The sequence below is a fragment of the Scyliorhinus torazame genome, chromosome 24 (genome assembly GCF_047496885.1).
Source record: "Scyliorhinus torazame isolate Kashiwa2021f chromosome 24, sScyTor2.1, whole genome shotgun sequence".
Lineage (NCBI taxonomy): Eukaryota > Metazoa > Chordata > Chondrichthyes > Carcharhiniformes > Scyliorhinidae > Scyliorhinus > Scyliorhinus torazame.
Window position 1 is genome coordinate 39,685,880 of NC_092730.1, and position 21,802 is coordinate 39,707,681.

Genomic DNA, 21,802 nt, shown 5'->3' on the forward strand with positions numbered 1-21,802 from the left:
CTGAGCTCTCTGCTGTGTAACTGTGCTTTATGCTGTGTAACTGTGATCTCTGCTGTGCAATTGAGCTACCTGATGTGTAACTGAACTCTCTGCTGTGTAACTGTGCACCCTGATGTGTAACTGCACACTTTGCTGTGTAACTGTGCTCTCTGCTGAGTAACTGTGCTCTCTGCTGTGTAACTGTGCTCTCTGCTGTGTAACTGTGCTCTCTGCTGTGTAACTGCACACTCTGCTGTGTAACTGTGCTCTCTGCTGTGTAACTGTGCTCTCTGCTGTGTAAGTGTGCTTTCTGTTGTGTAACTGTGCTCCCTGCTGTGTAACTGTGCTCTCTGCTGTGTAACCGTGCTCTCTGCTGTGTATCTGCACACTCTGCTGTGTCACTTAGCTCTCTGCTGTGTAACTGTGCTTTCTGCTGTGTAACTGTGGTCGCTGCTGTGTAACTGAGCTCTCTGCTGTGTAACTGTGCTTTCTGCTGTGTAACGGTGCTCTCTGCTGTGTAACTGTGCTTTCTGCTGTGTAACTGAGCTTTCTGCTGTGTAACTGAGCTCTCTGCTGTGTAACTGTGATCTCTGCTGTGCAATTGAGCTACCTGATGTGTAACTGAACTCTCTGCTGTGTAACTGTGCACCCTGATGTGTAACTGCACACTCTGCTGTGTAACTGTGCTCTCTGCTGAGTAACTGTGCTCTCTGCTGTGTAAGTGTGCTTTCTGTTGTGTAACTGTGCTCTCTGCTGTGTAACTGTGCTCTCTGCTGTGTAACCGTGCTCTCTGCTGTGTATCTGCACACTCTGTTGTGTAACTTAGCTCTCTGCTGTGTAACTGTGCTTTCTGCTGTGTAACTGTGGTCTCTGCTGTGTAACTGAGCTCTCTGCTGTGTAACTGTGCTTTCTGCTGTGTAACTGAGCTCTCTGCTGTGTAATTGTGCTTTCTGCTGTGTAACTGAGCTTTCTGCTGTGTAACTGAGCTCTCTGCTGTGTAACTGTGCTTTATGCTGTGTAACTGTGATCTCTGCTGTGCAATTGAGCTACCTGATGTGTAACTGAACTCTCTGCTGTGTAACTGTGCACCCTGATGTGTAACTGCACACTCTGCTGTGTAACTGTGCTCTCTGCTGAGTAACTGTGCTCTCTGCTGTGTTACTGTGCTCCCTGCTGTGTAAGTGCACACTCTGCAAGTGCACACTCTGCTGTGTAACTATGCTCGCTGCTGTGTAACTGTGCTCCCGGCTGTGTAACTGTGCTCTCTGCTGTGTAACCGTGCTGTCTGCTGTGTAACTGCATACTCTGCTGTGTAACTGTGCTCTCTGCTGTGTAACTGTGCTCCCTGCTGTGTAACTGTGCTCTCTGCTGTGTAACTGCACACTCTGCTGTGTAACTGCACACTCTGCTGTGTAACTGTGCTCCCTGCTGTGTAACTGTGCTCCCTGCTGTGTAACTGAGCTCTCTGCTGTGTAACTGTGCACCCTGCTGTGGAACTGCACACTCAGCTGTGTAACTGTGCTCTCAGCTGTATAACTGTGCTCTCTGCTGTGAAACTGTGCACCCTGCTGTGTAACTGCACACGCTGCTGTGTAACTGTGCTCTCTGCTGTGTAACTGTGCTCTCTGCTGTGTAACTGCACACTCTGCTGTGGAACTGCACACTCTGCGGTGGAACTGCACACCCTGATGTGTAACTGTGCTCTCTGCTGTGTATTTGAGCTATCTGATGTGTAACTGCACTCGCTGCTGTGTAACTGTGCTCTCTGCTGTGTAACTGTGCTCTCTGCCGTGCAATTGAGCTATCTGATGTGTAACAGCACTCTCTGCTGTGTAACTGTGCACCCTGATGTGTAACTGCACACTCTGCTGTGTAACTGTGCTCTCTGCTGTGTAACTGTGCTCTCTGCTGTGTAACTGCACACTCTGCTGTGTAACTGTGCTCTCTGCTGTGTAACTGCGCTCTCTGCTGTGTAAGTGTGCTTTCTGTTGTGTAACTGTGCTCTCTGCTGTGTAACTGTGCTCTCTGATGTGTAACCGTGCTCTCTGCTGTGTATCTGCACACTCTGCTGTGTAACTTAGCTCTCTGCTGTGTAACTGTGCTTTCTGCTGTGTAACTGTGGTCTCTGCTGTGTAACTGAGCTCTCTGCTGTGTAACTGTGCTTTCTGCTGTGTAACTGAGCTCTCTGCTGTGTAACTGTGCTTTCTGCTTTGTAACTGTGGTCTCGGCTGTGTAACTGTGCTCTCTGCTGTGTAACTGTGCTCTCTGCTGTGTAACTGAGCTCTCTGCTGTGTAACTGAGCTCTCTGCTGTGTAACTGTGCTTTATGCTGTGTAACTGTGCTCTCTGCTGTGTAACTGAGCTCTCTGATGTGTAACTGTGCTCTCTGCTGTGTAACTTTGCTCTCTGCTGTGTAACCGTGCTTTCTGATGTGTAACTGTGCTTTCTGCTGTGTAACTGTGCTCTCTGCTGTGTAACTGTGCTCTCTGCTGTGCAATTGAGCTACCTGATGTGTAACTGAACTCTCTGCTGTGTAACTGTGCACCCTGCTGTGTAACTGCACACTCTGCTGTGTAACTGTGCTCTCTGCTGTGTAACTCTGCTCTCTGCTGTGTAACTGTGTTCCCTGCTGTGGAACTGTGCCCTCTGATGCGTAACCGTGCTCTCTCCTGTGTTACTGTGCTCCCTGCTGTGTAAGTGCACACTCTGCAAGTGCACACTCTGCTGTGTAACTATGCTCGCTGCTGTGTAACTGTGCTCCCGGCTGTGTAACTGTGCTCTCTGCTGTGTAACCGTGCTCTCTGCTGTGTAACTGCACACTCTGCTGTGTAACTGTGCTCTCTGCTGTGTAACTGTGCTCCCTGCTGTGTAACTGTGCTCTCTGCTGTGTAACTGCACACTCTGCTGTGTGACTGCACACTCTGCTGTGTAACTGTGCTCCCTGCTGTGTAACTGTGCTCCCTGCTGTGTAACTGTGCTCTCTGCTGTGTAACTGTGCACCCTGCTGTGGAACTGCACACTCTGCTGTGTAACTGTGCTCTCAGCTGTATAACCGTGCTCCTGCTGTGAAACCGTGCTCCCTGCTGTGAAACCGTGCTCTCTGCTGTGTAACTGTGCCTGCTGCTGTGTAACTGAGCTCCCTGCTGTGAAACCGTGCTCTCTGCTGTGTAACTGTGCTTTCTGCTGTGTAACTGTGCTCTCTGCTGTGTAACTGTGCTCTCTGCTGTGTAACTGTGCTCCCGGCTGTTTAACTGAGCTCTCTGCTGTTTAACTGAGCTCTCTGCTGTGTAACTGAGCTCTCTGCTGTGTAACTGTTCTCTCTGTCGTGGAACCGTGACTCTGCCGGTGACAGATCTTCACTGTGTTTGTGTCAAACCATTCCCTGTTGTGTAAATGTGTTCCCAGTTGTGGAAATATGATCCGTCTGAAGCAGAACCTTTCTCCGCCATTACTGAGACTAAATTTCAATTCTAGATTTATTAAATCTTGTCACGAAAGGTGAGTTCAGGCCTCTGGATTCCCAGTCCAGCGACATAACCTTGTGTTCCTGTTATCAAATCAGTTCGTTCAGCTCAACATTCTCAATACCGTGAAGGTGTGGCGCCAAATCTAATGTGTTTTTTTTCCTACGCAGATTCAATCCCGACTCATAGAAAGACTGGGACACCGTTCATCGCATTACTGCAATCCCGCGTGTCTGGTTTTACAATGCTTTCTATAGAACGAATTGGCAATACAGATATAAGCTGCGATGGCCGAGTGGTTAAGGCGTTGGACTCGAAATCCAATGGGGTTTCCCCGCGTAGGTTCGAACCCTACTCGCAGCGAAATAATGGCAATATTGGAGCCATTTGTTCGAAAAATGCGATGTCGTTTTCATCATTCAATGTTTTCTGATGAAATGTCATTACAGAAGAATCTTCTTGTGCCCTGAAGCTGTGTTTCTCATTCTGCTTTCGCTCTGAATTTTCTGATTTGTCAGGACAAGATCACCACTTCAGTAACGTTCATATTAACTTCATCAGTAACGTTCATATTAACTTCATCAGGAACCAGAATTGTGAAAATTCACAAAGCAATGTGAAATTTATTTTTGTCACATCTTTTGCCAGAATTTTTCATATGTCAGAATTTTTAATGTCTCTTATTGTGAAACTGACCAGCCGAACTGAAAGTTCTAAATAAAGCAGCGCAACAAATTGAAGGCTTTTCAACAGCCGGGAAGGGAGCAATGCTCCCCATATACCGTCCCTGCTGACTCACCATGGCCCAACTATTGTTTATCTTCACTTTGCATTTGCTTGAGAAACTGTTTTTAATCATTCTTACAATGTTTATGTTATTTCACTCCAATTTAAGAATGTTCCGAAAGTGTCCGTGTCGCACGGCTCCCGTTCAGCCAGGAGATGGCACCAGTCCACAATAAATGTATTTATTTCTGATGTTCTGTGTGTAACAACAATCGCTTATTGTCACAAGTCGGCTTCAGTGAAGTTACTGTGAAAAGCCACGTTCCGGCGCCTGTTTCGGCAGGCCGTACGGTACCATTACATAGGACTCTTACTGCAGCCTGAGACCTCAACTAGTCCTTGTGTCCCGATGCTGCCGTTTGTAACCTGCTTAAATCATCACTTTTATTAATTAGTCATCATTTTGTAAGTAACCTAGGTGCTAATTTCACCAGGTACCAGGAGTGTCCATAACACAGTTTGTAAACTGAAATGTACTTGTCTCATTTTTCTGGCCCGGATAACCCAGCTGTTTACTATTGTTTCTAACTGAGAACTCATGTGTTCAAAAAACATTTGTACTGAAAAAGAATGAAGCTGGATTTTAAGAAAGAAGCGCACGAATGAAGATTATTTTGTGTATTGTATTTGAGGAGTGTCCAAATTTAAAATGCTCATGAATGAAAGTGTCTTTGCCGAACGCCTCCCGTTCAGCCAGGAGATGGCACCAGTCCACAATAAATGTATTTATGCAGTTTATTTCCAATTTTATGAATCATTACATAGGGCTCTTACTCTGGCCTGAGAGCTTACCTTGTCTCTGTGTCCTGAGGCTGCCATCTTCACCCTGTTTAAGCAATCATAGAATTCTTCTTGTGCAGAAAGAGGACATTCGGCCCATCGAGTCTGCACTGATCACCCCAAGGAGCACCCAACCTACGGCCCATACCCACGTAAACGTTTGGACACTAAGGGCCAATTTAACATGGCCAATCCATCTAAACTGGACATCTTCGGACAGTGGAGGAAACTCACGCAGACACGGGAAGAACGTGCAAGACTGTAACCCAAGGCTGGAATTGACCCCGGGTCCCTGAGTGTTAACCACGGTGACACCCAAAAGCCGACTCTGGTGGGATTTGAACCTACCGCCTCATGGCCACGAATTGCATGTTTTTGTATTAGTCGTCATAATGTAAGCCATGATGTGGTGATGCCGGTGTTGGACTTGGGTGGGCTCAGTAAGAAGTCTTACAGCACCAGGTTTAAGTCCAACAGGTTTCTTTCGATTCACCTGAGGCAGGAGCTGCGCTCCGAAAGCTAGTGATTCGAAAGAAACCTGTTGGACTTTAACCTAGTGTTGTAAGACTTCTTATCACAATGCAAATACATCAGTTGCTGATCTCATCAGGCTCCAGGAGTGTCCGTAAACTGAATGTTGCTTGTGTCGTTTTACTGACGCGATTAACCCAACTTTTCACTCTTGTCTCTATTTACGATTTGTTATTGTTTACTAATATTACTTACATTTATTATTACTGTTATTATTATTTACATTGTGTATTTATGCATGTCTTATGTTTTACATGTATGAACCGATCTGTCTGGGCTGTATGTAGAACAATACTTTTCACTGTACCTCGGTCCACGTATTATGGGCCAGGGTTTAGAGAACCCCAAAGTATATCACGGAGTTCACCTGACCCACAACTTTAAATACATTTTGGTTATGGGGAGCACAAGGGCCCATTTTACAGGTGTGATGCAACAGAGATCTAAAGTATGTTTAAAACAAAAGTATTTTAATTACATGAATCCAGTTAACATTTTATAAACACACAGTAAACAGTATATCAACTACAAATCCTGACCACTCCCCAAAAGATACAGGACTCTATAGACAACCCTTGATAACTTTCCAAACACCATCTGGCCTTTGCTTGCGAAATCCGACCAACTGTCCTGGCTTGAAACAATTCACACCTCTTTAACCTGGGGTTACCCCTCTCTCTGGCTCTGTAAAGACTTAATTACCTGCAAATGCTCGCATTTAAAGTCTTGCATCTTTGACTTTGTCTATATAAATGTTTCTGGAACCTACCTCTCCATTCAGCTGGGGAAGGAGCAGCGCTCCGAGAGCTAGTGATTTGAAACAAGCCTGTTGGACTTTAATTTGGTGTTGTAAGACTTCTTACTGTATGTGAGAAGGGATAGAATCTCCGTGAAAAAAGACCATTGGATTTGGAGTCCAACCCTTGAACTATTCGAAAATCTCAGCTCCCTAAACGCACTGTTCGACTGATTAAATTGTTGGTGTAACAATATCAGTTACAGATATTCCAGAAATTCATGTTTTTTTTTTAAACATTGCGGTCAGTTGGGCGCAGTTGGTGAAGAAGTGCAGTATTGACTGCGGTGCATTATCTAACCAATCAGAAAAAGTACCAGCTTACACCTGACTAAAGTTAACCAGCTCCGATGCCTTTCAATTCCAGATTTATTAAATCAGTGAATTTAACTGTCACCAGAGGGCGTGTTGGGATTTATTCTCTGTCCCAAAGATTAGTTCGGGCCGCTGGTTTCCCAATCCAGTGTCTTAACCTTTCACCCCAGTTAACAAAAACCGCCCATTCAGCTCATTACTAAACATCTTCCTGAGGAGATTAGAATTCCCGCCACAGAATCTTATTGAACCGATTGACACAAAACATTTTGTTCTGGATGGAGCTTCGATTGTTTATCCAGATCAAACAGAAATTGTGGATTCCTTAGGATCTAAGCAGAGTACCAAGATGAGAGACAACTGAATGAACAAAATAGCAAGAAAATAGATTCTGAGACAAGCCGGGAAATGTTTATACGGAAACGCGGAACTTTGAGCTGAGGAAGGAAAACCAGCAATGTGATTTCTGTTTGAAACGGCCGCGGCAGGACTCGAACCTGCAGTTTTCTGATATTGTCACTAGATTCACCTTATCCGTTAGGCCACGCAGCCACCTGCTGCGCGGAGATAACTGATGTTAACATCATGTGAGAAAATACTGTGACTAGACGTGTTTCATTTCTGTGTTTTGATGATCCGCTGATTCCCAGATTCCATAAAATACAAGGGAAAGCTCCAGCTGCCGGACATGGTCATTTTCGACGTCGAAAACTCCTTTCACCCTGTGAGCCGTGAAGATTCATGGAGCAACATCCACAAACTCGGCTGCTTCCGGGCATGTGTCACATCCTCTGCCTGCTCCACAATCACATCCAGTCGGTGATCCTCACCAAGTGAACCAACACAAACTTTCCTCAATAAAAACTGCAGAGAAACAAAGGGTGCGTCATTGCACCAATTCACTTTTCCATTTTCCTCACTTCAATATTGTACCTGTCACCCAGCAACTTCCCCACAGGACTGGAGAAAATCAAAGGAAGGACAGGAAATTGTTCACACTCCAACCATCTTCATTGGAAAGACAAACTCGATCTTCAGTCATTGAGCTCTAGGCTGTAGGTAATGTTTGTGTGGGTGCTGACTCAGAAACTTAGCCCAGGTCACTGCAGTTATGGATTTGATATCATTTGCGCTGGGAGTTTCTGATAGTGCATCGTGTGTCAGGATGGCCGAGCGGGTCTAAGGCCATTTCGTAGTTCAGGTCGCAGTCTCCTCTGGAGGCGAGGATTGAAATCCCACCCCTGACATTGACTGTTCCTCCGCGAGGGTCATCCAACCCCGCGGGATCTCTCACCTGGAAACACAAGGGGAGCAGATACAGAGAAACAGCGACCACCTGCAAGTTCCACTCCGAGACACACACCATCCTGGGAAATATATCACCCTTTCTGTGGCTGGCTCACAATCCCGGAACTCCCTCCCTAACAGCACTGTGTGTGTACATACACCACATGGACTTGCAGCGGCTCAAGATTCACGTCACCGCCAAATTCTCAAGGGTAATATATTTTGGACAACAATTGTTGACGGATTCAGCGACACCCACATCCCGTCAAATAACTTTTAAAATATTTTGGTAACCGAGTCCCCTGAACTCAGCTCAGAAAGTTCACAAATCACAAAGCAAATTACCTCAAATGTTGATCATCATAAATAATAAACACAGGAAATGCTGGAATTGCTCAGAATTAAACAACATCTGTGGGGAGAAAACTAGAAGCAGCGTTCCAGCTCTGTGATTGGATCATTTCCTTCTCTCTCAATGTGAAATCCTGGACTCAGCTGATAAACAGCAAGATGCCAATCACCAGTCATCAGTATCAGAAACAATGAACCTTTAGGATAGCGAGGCCGAGCGGTCTGAGGAGATGGGTTTAGGTTTCAGTCTCTTCGAGGATGTGGGTGGAAATCCAACCGCTGCCAACATTTGTAGGAAAAGCGGCTAAGGTGGGAAATGGAAATAAAAGTGAACGATGTTGCAAAACTCTTGCTCTTATCCCAAAAGATCTTTCCGTTACTGACATTGTTGTGTCCTGTGTAAGTCGAGCTGAACTGATTTGGTGCCGCTTGTTCTCACCTTGCAGCCCGTCAGTCTCCGTATTCCAGGGACCATTTATGACATCATCAAAAACGCCCTCCCCTGCTCTCCCCATTCACCAGACTGAAGGGACAATCCCCTCCGCGACCGCTGCTCCACCGCCAATATCCGCTCACTTTCTATCTGCAACTTTCTTTGCAATTGCAGGAAATGCAACTCCTGCCTTTTTACCCCCTCCCTCCTCATTATCCAAGGGCCCAAAACACTCATCCCAAGTGAACCAGTGAGACACTTGTGCTTTTCAGTTTAATCTCCTGTATCATAGATTATGATCGAATTCACAGTGCAGAAGGAGGCCATTCGCCCCCATCGGTATTTGCTGCCACAATTTGGTCTCATCTACTTCAACAGGTCAGATTACAGACTGTGACCGCTTTGATAAATCTCTGTTCAATCCACAATCATGACTTTGAGTTTCCTGCCACTTGTCATTTCAATTCTCCACCTCTCCCACTCTGACCTTTCTGTCGTTGGTCATCCGTGTTCCAATGGAGATTAACGGAAACTCGAGTAAAACCACCTCAACATTTAAGTAGCCACCCACAGAACTCCGTCCTCAACATCGAGCTCAGTAATTTTAGGTTATGTTTTGTTTGGTGTGTTTCTTGCCCGTCCCTTTTTTTTTTTTGCTTCTAATTGCATTCATTCATTTTGCACTTGGACGGCGGAGAGACAGCTGGAGATTTTTCTAGAATGAATTGTAGAGCTCAAGGCTCAGACAGCGGAAGACGCGGCAGCCATTGATGGAACAATGAAAAGTGCAAATGAGCAAGAGGACAGGGATGGGTTCAGAAAGAGAAAGGGAAATGTCTGGGACTGGACCCGGAACTCCAGTCTGGTAAGTGAGAAATCTACCCCTGAACCGCGAATGTTCACACAGCCGCTCATTCCAAGTGTCCAGTCGGAAACCTGTCTGAAGGAACATGCAGTCTGACAGAGCGCCTGTGATAATCCTCCACTGTCTGATCTAAAGCTGCAACATGAGCTGTTCATCACAGCTGTGATAAACGTGTTGGTGTCAGCATTCAGTGGTGTCGATTCACATCATCCTTGTTTGGAGCTGCCTGTGAGGAACAAACTGCCCGCTGATATTTCTGCCCGGTTTGCAATCTGTCTGAGGAGGGAACAGACTGACTCTGGTCAGCAGCTTGCAAAGATTTTATTTTTGTCGAGAATGGGATTTCTTCTGTGATGTTGTTCTGATGGGAAAGGGGAGAGTGACTGGAGTCGCCTTTCAGAAGGAAGTTCGGGGTGGCAGTTTCACTCACCTGGGGACATTGATAAACTTGTTGCTGATTTATTCAAACCTTGCCTAAAAACCGACTCTGGTGGGATTCGAACCCACAACATTTGAATGTCTCACCACGCCAGCGACGAGAAGTCCAACGCGCTATCCGTTGCGCCACAGAGCCACACCTGCAGCGCTTTCCCATCCCCATATGAGGATTTCTGTAGTTGTCCAACAGGCAGTTCAAAAGTTCAGTTCTTCGCACAGTGACGACATTTCAAAACTACTTCATTGTCTGGGAATGTTTTGGGCCGCCCTGTGGTTGTGAAAAGCGCTACAGAAATTCTAGTAAAACTCCGAAAGGACACAGCCAGGTTGGTGCAAAGGGAGGACATGTAGCAGACAAGGAATGAGGCGATTTATTTTTGTAGGAAGAACAGAAGTAGACAATATAAAATAAAGTGTCTATTTACAAAAAAGAGTGCAGGAACAGCGGGACATGTGTCCAAATCATTGAAGGTGACAGGGCAGGCTGTAAGAGTCGTTTATAAATAAAACAGTGTCATGACTTTATTAACAGCGGCACAGAGTACAAGATGACAGAGGGGTCATCTCTCCCTTTTCAGCTCCTGACTGCAGAGGCTTTTCTTGTGAAACCGTTTATTGGAAAACCTCTTTCCCTGGAGGGAGGCGGGAGTTTGGAACTCGCTGCCTGAAAGGTTGGTGGAGCAGAGCCCCTCATAATATCTAAGAAGTGTTTAGATGGGCATTTGCGATCCCAGGGTACACGAGGCGATGATCCAAGTGCTGGGAAATGGGATGAGAATGGTTCGGTGGTTGTTTCTGACCGGCACAGATGCGATGGGCTGAAGGGCCATTTCTCTGCTGTCTGATTCGATGACTTTATGAATGAAATGCAACATGTGTTTGCAGCTGTCTCTGTTTATATCCTGTTGTATTCACAGGAACAAACAAACTGGGCTGGTCGTTGAGCACCTCGAGACTGTTCTGCCCTACATTTAGATTGAGTAAGGGCTCCGTGTATTTTAACTCCAGCTCCCTGACTGGATTTCAGAAACCCTCCACAAACGGCAGTCTTATTGAATAATACAGATCCTAGAGATGGATAATCAGCGATAATCACAGCCAGAGAGACCTGCAATAACCCTTAGAGCAGGAAAGACAACGCATTGTCCTTTGGCCCAACAGCAAAATACTGCGGATGCCGCAAATCTGAAACCAAGACAGAAAATGCTGCAAACATTCAGCTGACACGGCAGCTTCTGTGGAGAGAGGAACAGGTCGTTCCAATGAAGGGTCAGGATCTGAAATGTTAACTATTTCTCTTGTCAGTGATACCACAGATTCGTAAAATATTTCAAGCATTCCGGTTTGTTCAGCTAAACATCCTCACACTCTGTAGCTTAGATCAATCCCAGCAGGGTGTCACTGCGTTTGACCTGATCTGTGTGATTGAACACTTCCTCCATAAAGTCACAGAGTCATAGATGTTTACAGCATGGAAACAGGTCCTTCGGCCCAGCTTGTCCATGTTGCCCAGTTTCTATCACCAAGTTAGTCCCACTTGCCCACATTTGATCCATGTCCATCTATATTCACCCTGCCCAGATAAATTTGATTTGATCAAATTAGCATTTAATAAGGTTCCCCATGGTAGGCTTATGCAGAAAGTAAGGAGGCATGGGATAGTGGGAAATTTGGCCAGTTGGATAACGAACTGGCTAACTGATAGAAGTCAGAGAGTGCTGGTGGATGGCAAATATTCAGCCTGGATCCCAGTTACCAGTGGCGTACCGCTGGGTCCTCTGCTGTTTGTGATTTTCATTAATGACTTGGATGAGGGAGTTGAAGGGTGGGTCAGTAAATTTGCAGACGATACGAAGATTGGTGGAGTTGTGGATAGTGAGGAGGGCTGTTGTCGGCTGCAAAGAGACATAGATAGGATGCAGAGCTGGGCTGAGAAGTGGCAGATGGAGTTTAACCCTGAAAAGTGTGAGGTTGTCCATTTTGGAAGGACAAATATCAATGCGGAATACAGGGTTAACGGTAGAGTTCTTGGCAATGTGGAGGAGCAGAGAGATCTTGGGGTCTATGTTTATACATCTTTGAAAGTTGCCACTCAAGTGGATAGAGCTGTGAAGAAGGCCTATGGTGTGCTCGCGTTCATTAACAGAGGGATTGAATTTAAGAGTCGTGAGGTGATGATGCAGCTGTACAAAACTTTGGTAAGGCCACATTTGGAGTACTGTGTACAGTTCTGGTCGCCTCATTTTAGGAAGGATGTGGAAGCTTTGGAAAAGGTGCAAAGAAGATTTACCAGGATGTTGCCTGGAAAGGAGAGTAGGTCTTACGAGGAAAGGTTGAGGGTGCTAGGCCTTTTCTCATTAGAACGGAGAAGGATGAGGGGCGACTTGATAGAGGTTTATAAGATGATCATGGGAACACATAGAGTAGACAGTCAGAGACATTTTCCCCGGGTGGAACAAACCATTACAAGGGGACATAAATGTAAGGTGAAAGGTGGAAGATATAGGAGGGATATCAGAGGTAGGTTCTTTACCCAGAGAGTAGTGGGGGCATGGAATCACTGCCTGTGGAAGTAGTTGAGTCGGAACCATTAGGGACCTTCAAGCAGCTATTGGATAGGTACATGGATTACGATAAAATGATATAGTGTAGATTTATTTGTTCTTAAGGGCACCACGGTAGCATTGTGGATAGCACAATTGCTTCACAGCTCCAAGGTCCCAGGTTCGATTCCGGCTTGGGTCACTGTCTGTGCGGAGTCTGCACGTCCTACCCGTGTCTGCGTGGGTTTCCTCTGGGTGCTCCGGTTTCCTCCCACAGTCCAAAGATGTGCAGGTTAGGTGAATTGGCCAATGATAAATTGCCCTTAATGTCCAAAATTTGCCTTGGTGTTGGGTGGAGGTGTTGAGTTTGGGTATGGTGCTCTTTCCAGGAGCCGGTGCAGACTCAAAGGGCCGAATGGCCTCCTTCTGCACTGTAAATTCAATGATAATCTATGATTAATCTAGGACAAAGGTTCGGCACAACATCGTGGGCCGAAGGGCCTGTTCTGTGCTGTCTGTTCTATGTTCTATGTTCTATGTAAATATCTCACTGTATTTTACAGGAAAACATTGTACCGATTCGACACTGCCTCTGGCAGCCCATTTCGGATGCTCACCACCCTCCGCGTGAAAGCAAATCCTCTCTGGTCTCTTTGGCATCTCTCCCCTCTCACCTTAAACATATGCCCTTTAGGCTCCTCTACCTTTGGGAACATATGTTGACTATCTGCCTGATCTATGCTCCTCATTATTTTATAGACCTCTATCAGTTCACCTCGAAGCCTCCGACGCTCCAGGGAAAAAATCCAAGCCTGTCCCGTCTCTCCTTATAACCCAGAGGACCAAGTCCTGGCAGCATCCTCGTAAATCTCTTCGGCACTCTTTCTAGTTTACCAATATACGTCCCATAATAGGGTGACTAGAACTGAACATAGTATTTCATGTGTGCTCTTACCAATGTATTGTACAACTTCAATAAGACGTCCCGACTCCTGTATTCAATATCCTGACCAATAAAACCGAGCATGCTGAATGGCTTCTTCACCACCCTGTCCACCTGCGACTCTACTTACAAGGAGCTCCGAACTTGTACCCCTAGATCTCTTTGTTCTGTAATTCTCCCCAAAGAATACAACAGCGCAAAATCTGTCTTTGTTCCAGAATTGAAGGTTTAACTTGTCCTTCACTTTCCAGTGGATAATTTACAGACATTTTAACAGAAGGACTGAATTCAGTCCAATGATTAATGCTTTCGACTAGAAATCAACTGGATTTTTCCCTTTGACTTAAGTCCTGCTCCCAGAGAGTCTGTTCAGTCGTTAAAATAATGTTTTCTTTAGAATCCTTTATTTCCACCGAATGTTGACGCTGAAATTCCTCACAGTTCTCTCCATTGTTATCTACTCTGCGGGTATTGGCTGCACCGTCTCTTTGAGACATGCTCACAAGGCTGTGAGAGAGGCTTTCTTTCAGGTTTTAGGCCTCTTTTGGTCATTAAACAAAAACCGGATATCTGCAGAGGAACTCGGAATACCAAACCTCTCTTCCCAGGATGAACTTAGTCAGGGGACAAAATGTTGTTTGAATACAGAATAAAAGGTTTGAGGATTTGGGGTGAGATTCCAGGAGATTTGGGAAGAGAGTGATGTTGTGGAGCATTGTGACAATAGCAGGATACGAGTTTGGGATATTACCCAGTCTGTGTGGGGGGCGGGGGGAAGAAATTGTCTTGCCTGCCCACCCAAGTTGAATGTTGGGGTTGAGGTGGTGATCAGATTCCGTGCGGAGGGTGAAATCCTTTCACTGAATTTCACGTTTACAGCTCAGGTCCTCGAGGAATCGCTACTGTATTCCCAGGGGGTGGTGGTCTCATTCTTAAAGCAAAAAACTTCAATCCAGGACCGGTTTGTCAATAAGAACAAGCTGGAGGATTGGGATGATAGAAACTGTTCAGCACTGATTCACTTTATTCATTGTTGTGTCCTGGAATAAACAAGTGGATTGTAGCTGTCCATTAAAAACGCAAATAGAATTCGGAAGTTTCTGGCCAGTAACTTCACAGTGTCCACTATTACATCACTCAGCATCCTCAGCTGCATCACATCTGGTCCACATGACATGTCACCATTACCTACAGCCAGTCTTTCTCATTCCTCTTTGACATAAGTTTTATACAAAAGAAAACAATTACGAATGGTCGATGAGGAAAGTGAGCACTTTTCTTGAAGGGAGTTTAAAGAAACCTTTGTGATAAAGAAGTGGGATTAGGGAAATGAAAGTAACAATAAGTGGAATGAAGGCGCGGGATGTTCCTGGACTGACTGTAGAATTTGCTGTTTATTTATTCAATAGAGATTTCAGGCCATTTGAATTTGATGTCATTAAGGAGATTAACATTGAAGGAAGCATGTCGTTGTCTATAATGTGTGATTACCTCAAACAAAGAACAAAGAAATGTACAGCACAGGAACAGGCCCTTCGGCCCACCAAGCCCGTGCCGACCATGCTGCCCGACTAAACTACAATCTTCTATACTTCCTGGGTCCGTATCCTTCTATTCCCATCCTATTCATATATTTGTCAAGATGCCCCTTAAATGTCCCTATCGTCCCTGCTTCCACTACCTCCTCCGGTAGCGAGTTCCAGGCACCCACTACCCTCTGCGTAAAAAACTTGCCTCGTACATCTACTCTAAACCTTGCCCCTCTCACCTTAAACCTATGCCCCCTAGTAATTGACCCCTCTACCCTGGGGAAAAGCCTCTGACTATCCACTCTGTCTATGCCCCTCATAATTTTGTATACCTCTATCAGGTCTCCCCTCAACCTCCTTCATTCCAGTGAGAACAAAACGAGTTTATTCAATCGCTCCTCATAGCTAATGCCCTCCATACCAGGCAACATTCTGGTAAATCTCTTCTGCACCCTCTCTAAAGCCTCCACATCCTTCTGGTAGTGTGGGGACCAGAATTGAACAGTATACTCCAAGTGTGGCCTAACTAAGGTTCTATACAGCTGCAACATGACTTGCCAATTCTTATACTCAATGCCTCGGCCAATGAAGGCAAGCATGCCGTATGCCTTCTTGACTACCTTCTCCACCTGTGTTGCCCCTTTCAATGACCTGTGGGCCTGTACTCCTAGATCTCTTTGACTTTCAATACTCTTGAGGGTTCTACCATTCACTGTATATTCCCTACCTGCATTAGACCTTCCAAAATGCATTACCTCACATTTGTCCGGATTAAACTCCATCTGCCATCTCTCCGCCCAAGTCTCCAGACAATCTAAATCCTGCTGTATCCTCCGACTGTCCTCATCGCTATCCGCAATTCCACCAACCTTTGTGTCGTCTGCAAACTTACTAATCAGACCAGTTACATTTTCCTCCAAATCATTTATATATACTACAAAGAGCAAAGGTCCCAGCACTGATCCCTGTGGAACACCACTGGTCACAGCCCTCCAATTAGAAAAGCATCCCTCCATTGCTACTCTCTGCCTTCTATGGCCTAGCCAGTTCTGTATCCACCTTGCCAGCTCACCCCTGATCCCGTGTGACTTCACCTTTTGTACTAGTCTACCACGAGGGACCTTGTCAAAGGCCTTACTGAAGTCCATATAGACAACATCTACTGCCCTACCTGCATCAATCATCTTAGTGACCTCCTCGAAAAACTCTATCAAGTTAGTGAGACACGACCTCCCCTTCACAAAACCGTGCTGCCTCTCACTAATATGTCCATTTGCTTCCAAATGGGAGTAGATCCTGTCTCGAAGAATTCTCTCCAGTAATTTCCCTACCACTGAAGTAAGGCTCACTGGCCTGTAGCTCCCGGGATTATCCTTGCTACCCTTCTTAAACAGAGGAACAACATTGGCTATTCTCCAGTCCTCCGGGACATTCCCTGAAGACAGCGAGGATCCAAAGATTTCTGTCAAGGCCTCAGCAATTTCCTCTCCAGACTCCTTCAGTATTCTGGGGTAGATCCCATCAGGCCCTGGGGACTTATCTACCTTAATATTTTTTAAGACACCCAACACCTCATCTTTTTGGATCACAATGTGACCCAGGCTATCTACACCCCCTTCTCCAGACTCAACATCTACCAATTCCTTCTCTTTGGTGAATACTGATGCAAAGTATTCATTTAGTACCTCGCCCATTTCCTCTGGCTCCACACATAGATTCCCTTGCCTATCCTTCAGTGGGCCAACCCTTTCCCTGGCTACCCTCTTGCTTTTTATGTACGTGTAAAAAGCCTTGGGATTTTCCTTAACCCTATTTGCCAATGACTTTTCGTGACCCCTTCTAGCCCTCCTGACTCCTTGCTTAAGTTCCTTCCTACTTTCCTTATATTCCACGCAGGCTTCGTCTGTTCCCAGCCTTTTAACCCTGACAAATGCCTCCTTTTTCTCTTTGACGAGGCTTACAATATCACTCGTCATCCAAGGTTCCCGAAAATTGCCGTATTTATCTTTCTTCCTCACAGGAACATGCCGGTCCTGTATTCCTTTCAACTGACACTTGAAAGCCTCCCACATGTCAGATGTTGATTTGCCCTCAATCATCCGCCCCCAATCTATGTTCTTCAGTTCCCGCCTAATATTGTTATAATTAGCCTTCCCCCAATTTAGCACATTCATCCTCGGACCACTCTTATCCTTGTCCACCAGTACTTTAAAACTTACTGAATTGTGGTCACTGTTACCGAAATGCTCCCCTACTGAAACATCTACCACCTGGCCGGGCTCATTCCCCAATACCAGGTCCAGTACTGCCCCTTCCCTAGTTGGACTGTCTACATATTGTCTTAAGAAGCCCTCCTGGATGCTCCTTACAAACTCCGCCCCGTCTAAGCCCCTGGCACTAAGTGAGTCCCAGTCAATATTGGGGAAGTTGAAGTCTCCCATCACCACAACCCTGTTGTTTTTACTCTTTTCCAAAATCTGTCTACCTATCTGCTCCTCTATCTCCCGCTGGCTGTTGGGAGGCCTGCAGTATACCCCCAACATTGTGACTGCACCCTTCTTATTCCTGATCTCTACCCATATAACCTCACTGCCCTCTGAGGTGTCCTCTCGCAGGACAGCTGTGATATTCTCCCGAACAAGTAGCGCAACTCCGCCTCCCCTTTTACATCCCCCTCTATCCCGCCTGAAACATCTAAATCCTGGAACGTTTAGCTGCCAATCCTGCCCTTCCCTCAACCAGGTCTCTGTAATGGCAACAACATCACAGTTCCAAGTACTAATCCAAGCTCTAAGTTCATCTGCCTTACCCGTAATGCTCCTTGCATTAAAACATATGCACTTCAGGCCACCAGACCCGCTGTGTTCAGCAACTTCTCCCCGTCTGCTCTGCCTCAGAGCCACACTGTCCCTATTCCCTAGTTCTCCCTCAATGCTCTCACCTTCTGACCTATTGCTCCCGTGCCCACCCCCCTGCCATACTAGTTTAAACCCTCCCGTGTGACACTAGCAAACCTCGCAGCCACGATATTTATGCCTCTCCGGTTTAGATGCAACCCGTCCTTCTTATACAGGTCACACCTGCCCCGGAAGAGCTCCCAGTGGTCCAGATAATGGAAACCCTCCCTCCTACACCAGCTGTTTAGCCACGTGTTTATCTGCTCTATCTTCCTATTTCTAGCCTCACTGGCACGTGGCACAGGGAGTAATCCCGAGATTACAACCCTCGAGGTCCTGTCTTTTAACTTTCTGCCTAGCTCCCTGAACTCCTGCTGCAGGACCTCATGCCCCTTCCTGCCTATGTCGTTAGTACCAATATGTACAACGACCTCTGCCTGTTTGCCCTCCCCCTTCAGGATTCCCTCTACCCGTTCGGAGACATCCTGGACCCTGGCACCAGGGAGGCAACATACCATCCTTGAGTCTCTTTCACGTCCACAGAAGCGCCTATCTGTGCCCCTGACTATAGAGTCCCCTAATAACTTTTTACTGGTATTAATTATGTAACTTACTTAGTGATTAATTTATTCAGCCACTAGGAGTGTTTTGAGCTCATTCTGCAAACGGAACTTTGCGTGGCTCGTATTTCTGGCCCGTTTAACCCACCCATTTACTATTGTTTCAGACTGAGAACTTAGTTATTAATGTTGAACATTGTTGTTTATTTAAACTATGTTTCCACTCAAAACAAATTGATGCTGGTTATTAGATAAGAAACCCATGGGTGATGAGAACAATTGGTGAATTTTATTTGAGGAGTGTCCCCTCCTTTCCTGTCCTGACCTGCGATATTTACAAAGAACAAAGAAATGTACAGCACAGGAACAGGCCCTTCGGCTCTCCAAGCCCCTGCCGACCATGCTGCCCGACTAAATTACAATCTTCTACACTTCCTGGGTCCGTATCCCTCTATTCCCATCCTATTCATGTATTTGTCAAGATGCCCCTTAAATGTCACTATCGTCCCTGCTTCCACCACCTCCTCAAGGCAGAAGGAGGCCATTCGGCCCATCGAGTCTGCACCGACCCTCTTAAGCCCTCGCTTCCACCCTATCCCCGGAACCCAATAACCCCTCCTAACCTTTATGGTCACTAAGGGCAATTTATCATGGCCAATCCACCTAACCTGCACGTCTTTGGACTGTGGGAGGAAACCGGAGCACCCAGAGGAAACCCACGCTGACACGGGGTGAACGTGCAGACTCCAGACAGACAGTGACCCAGTGGGGAATCAAACCTGGGACCCTGACACTGTGAAGCCACAGTGCTAATCACTTGTGCTACCATGCTGCCCTAGAATTAGGCCACTCGACCCATTGAGTCTCTCCGCCATTCAATCATGGCTGATATGTTTCTCATCCCCATTCTCCTGCCTTCTCCCCATAACCCCTGATCCCCTTATTAATCCAGAACCTATCTGTAAGATAGATCCAATTCTCACTCCTAGCCCCGTAACCCCACCTAATCTTTTTGGGGCAATTTCCCCCACAAAGTCACCCAATTCACCTAACCACATCCTTGGGAGGAAACCGGAGCACCCGGAGGAAACCCACGCAGACACGAGGAGAACGTGCAAAGTCCACACAGACAGTCACCCGAGGCCGGAATCGAACCTGGGAACTGGCGCTGTGAGGCAGCAGTGCAGACCACTGTGCCACCGTGCCGCCTCCAAATAAATTCCACCAGTTGCCATGGAGGGATTTTGAACCTGTGTCCTTCGAGAATTAGCCTGGGCCTCTGGATTACTAGCCCAGGAACATCACCATTACACCACAACCACTTATTTAATTAAATAATTCACCACTGTGATGGCCAGGAACTGAAGCTGGGTCAAATGCTGGGACAGTCACCATTATACCACCACCTGTCCCCGGGCAATGTCACCCCCTCTGTATTTATAGAACGAATACACAAACAATGAAGCGGGGGAATGTATTAAATCAGAGATTGGATATTCTTGTAACCAATATAGCTGTAATGGGAATCTTTCATTTTCCGATAGATCGGGATGAGCTGGGTCGCTCAGGCAGAAATCAGCTATCTGGGGATTTAAATGTGATTACTACAATGATAATATTTAACCATGTTAATGTTATTTTGCTCCAATTGAAGCGTGTCACGAATACATCGTTACCTTGCTGCACAACTTGCTTTCAGCCAGGAGATGGCAGCAGTGCGCAATAGTTTGGGTCTCCTGTTTGGCCCACAGATCTGGATAGGAATGGAGCTGCTGCTTCCCGGGGGGCTGCCAAGCAAGAGGCACAGATATTGACCAACTGCACCTCCTCCAAATGGATTCCCCAGATTACTGAACAAAACAAAAACAAGCACAAATCATATTTTAAGAAACTATGACAGTGACTCTGAAAACAATACACCAACACCCCTGAAAGAATCGATTTGCTGTAACTAATTGAAGATGAACCGTTTCAATATCAGCCGTAATTCCTTACCAGTTCTCAGACAGGCGCCGACTGGTTAGAAGTTTGCTTCACTTTTCAAGGTCCTGTTCAATAAAATCAATCACAGGCCCATGATCTGCTTTCCTCTTGTTCTCAGACACATCCACTTTCTACAAGGGCGCACTAACTGGTTTTCAGAGTAAGAGTCAGACTGCAGTCACCTCGTTCTCTCTCGATCCCTTTATCTCAGAACCACCTCACAACCAGGAATGGAACTTTTCACAGAGCCAAGAATGGAATAGTTTGTCGATTCTTCCACTGATTCAGGACCGTCCATCACCAGGACGTGTTGGTCCAAAAGAGTTGGATGAGATGGGGCTGAATTTCACTGTATCCAATCAGTCCCCAGAGAAGCACAAAAACAGTGAGTGAGGGAGAGAGAAAGAAACAAAGAAACAGATAGAGAGATAAAATATGTTCCATTTCTGCCACGATCTTTTTACCCAGAAATACATTCAGCTGAATGAAACCGAACCACGTTTCCATTCGCTGCCGTTGCTGCTTCTCCTTCCAAACGTTGCAGGAAACGTTATTATTTATTGATTGTTGTTTTGAGTGCGAGCTTCTTTATATTTCGTTCAGTTCCAAAAACAAATGTGAAATATCTGACTGAACTCGATATAGGTTCAAACCGTTCATTTACAAACATTCCGATTCATTCTCGAGTCAGCGGCTTGGGCGGGGAGTTCAACAAACATTTCGAATCACAGGGCTCGAACCTGCGCGGGAAACCCCCATTGGATATCAAGTCCAACGCCTTAACCACTCGGCCATCGCAGCTGTATCGTTTCATTGGTAATTTGGTCGATGGAATACATTCTAAAACCAGCCTGGAATCACTCCAGGAAGTTACTACATTCAAACGATCAACGGGGCCCCGGGGTTTATGTGAGGAGGGGTTGAATCTTCGTGGGAAATGACCATTGGATTTGGAGAGAAGCCTTGAGAGACTCGAAAATCTCAGCTCCCGAAACGCACAATTCCACCGAATAAATAGTTTGTGGAACACCATCAGTTACATTGGAAATCTATTAGAAATTCCAATGGAACAGGACCACACTTCCCAGTCTGGAAGAAAATTAAAATGATGAAATCTAGAAATTACAGCACAGGAGACCTGTGCAGGCCGAATGGTCACATGATGACCTGATGACGCAACTAACATGATCACGTGTCTGGATTCCGGGAGTTCCCCGGATCGCGGTCAGAGCACAAGCCAGGAGGAGCTGCTCAATTATTAAATCATGGAGGCATATCCTGTGTGGCAGGATTTAGCTCCAACTCAATCTATAATTTTGTGGA

At 46.0% G+C, this 21,802-nt stretch overlaps 3 non-coding genes across 3 annotated transcripts; 1 reads left to right on the plus strand and 2 right to left on the minus strand.

Annotated features, from left to right (window-relative positions):
• The first annotated feature begins 3,723 nt into the window (after positions 1-3,723).
• Positions 3,724-3,805, plus strand: trnas-cga (transfer RNA serine (anticodon CGA)). The gene has a single exon. It is a non-coding gene; the product is annotated as a tRNA-Ser (tRNA).
• A 6,263-nt stretch (positions 3,806-10,068) lies between these two features.
• trnar-ucu (transfer RNA arginine (anticodon UCU)) lies at positions 10,069-10,160 on the minus strand. The gene is given in 2 exon segments: positions 10,069-10,104; positions 10,124-10,160. It is a non-coding gene; the product is annotated as a tRNA-Arg (tRNA).
• Positions 10,161-21,195: 11,035 nt separating this feature from the next.
• On the minus strand, positions 21,196-21,280 carry trnas-uga (transfer RNA serine (anticodon UGA)). The gene has a single exon. It is a non-coding gene; the product is annotated as a tRNA-Ser (tRNA).
• Between the last annotated feature and the right edge of the window lie 522 nt (positions 21,281-21,802).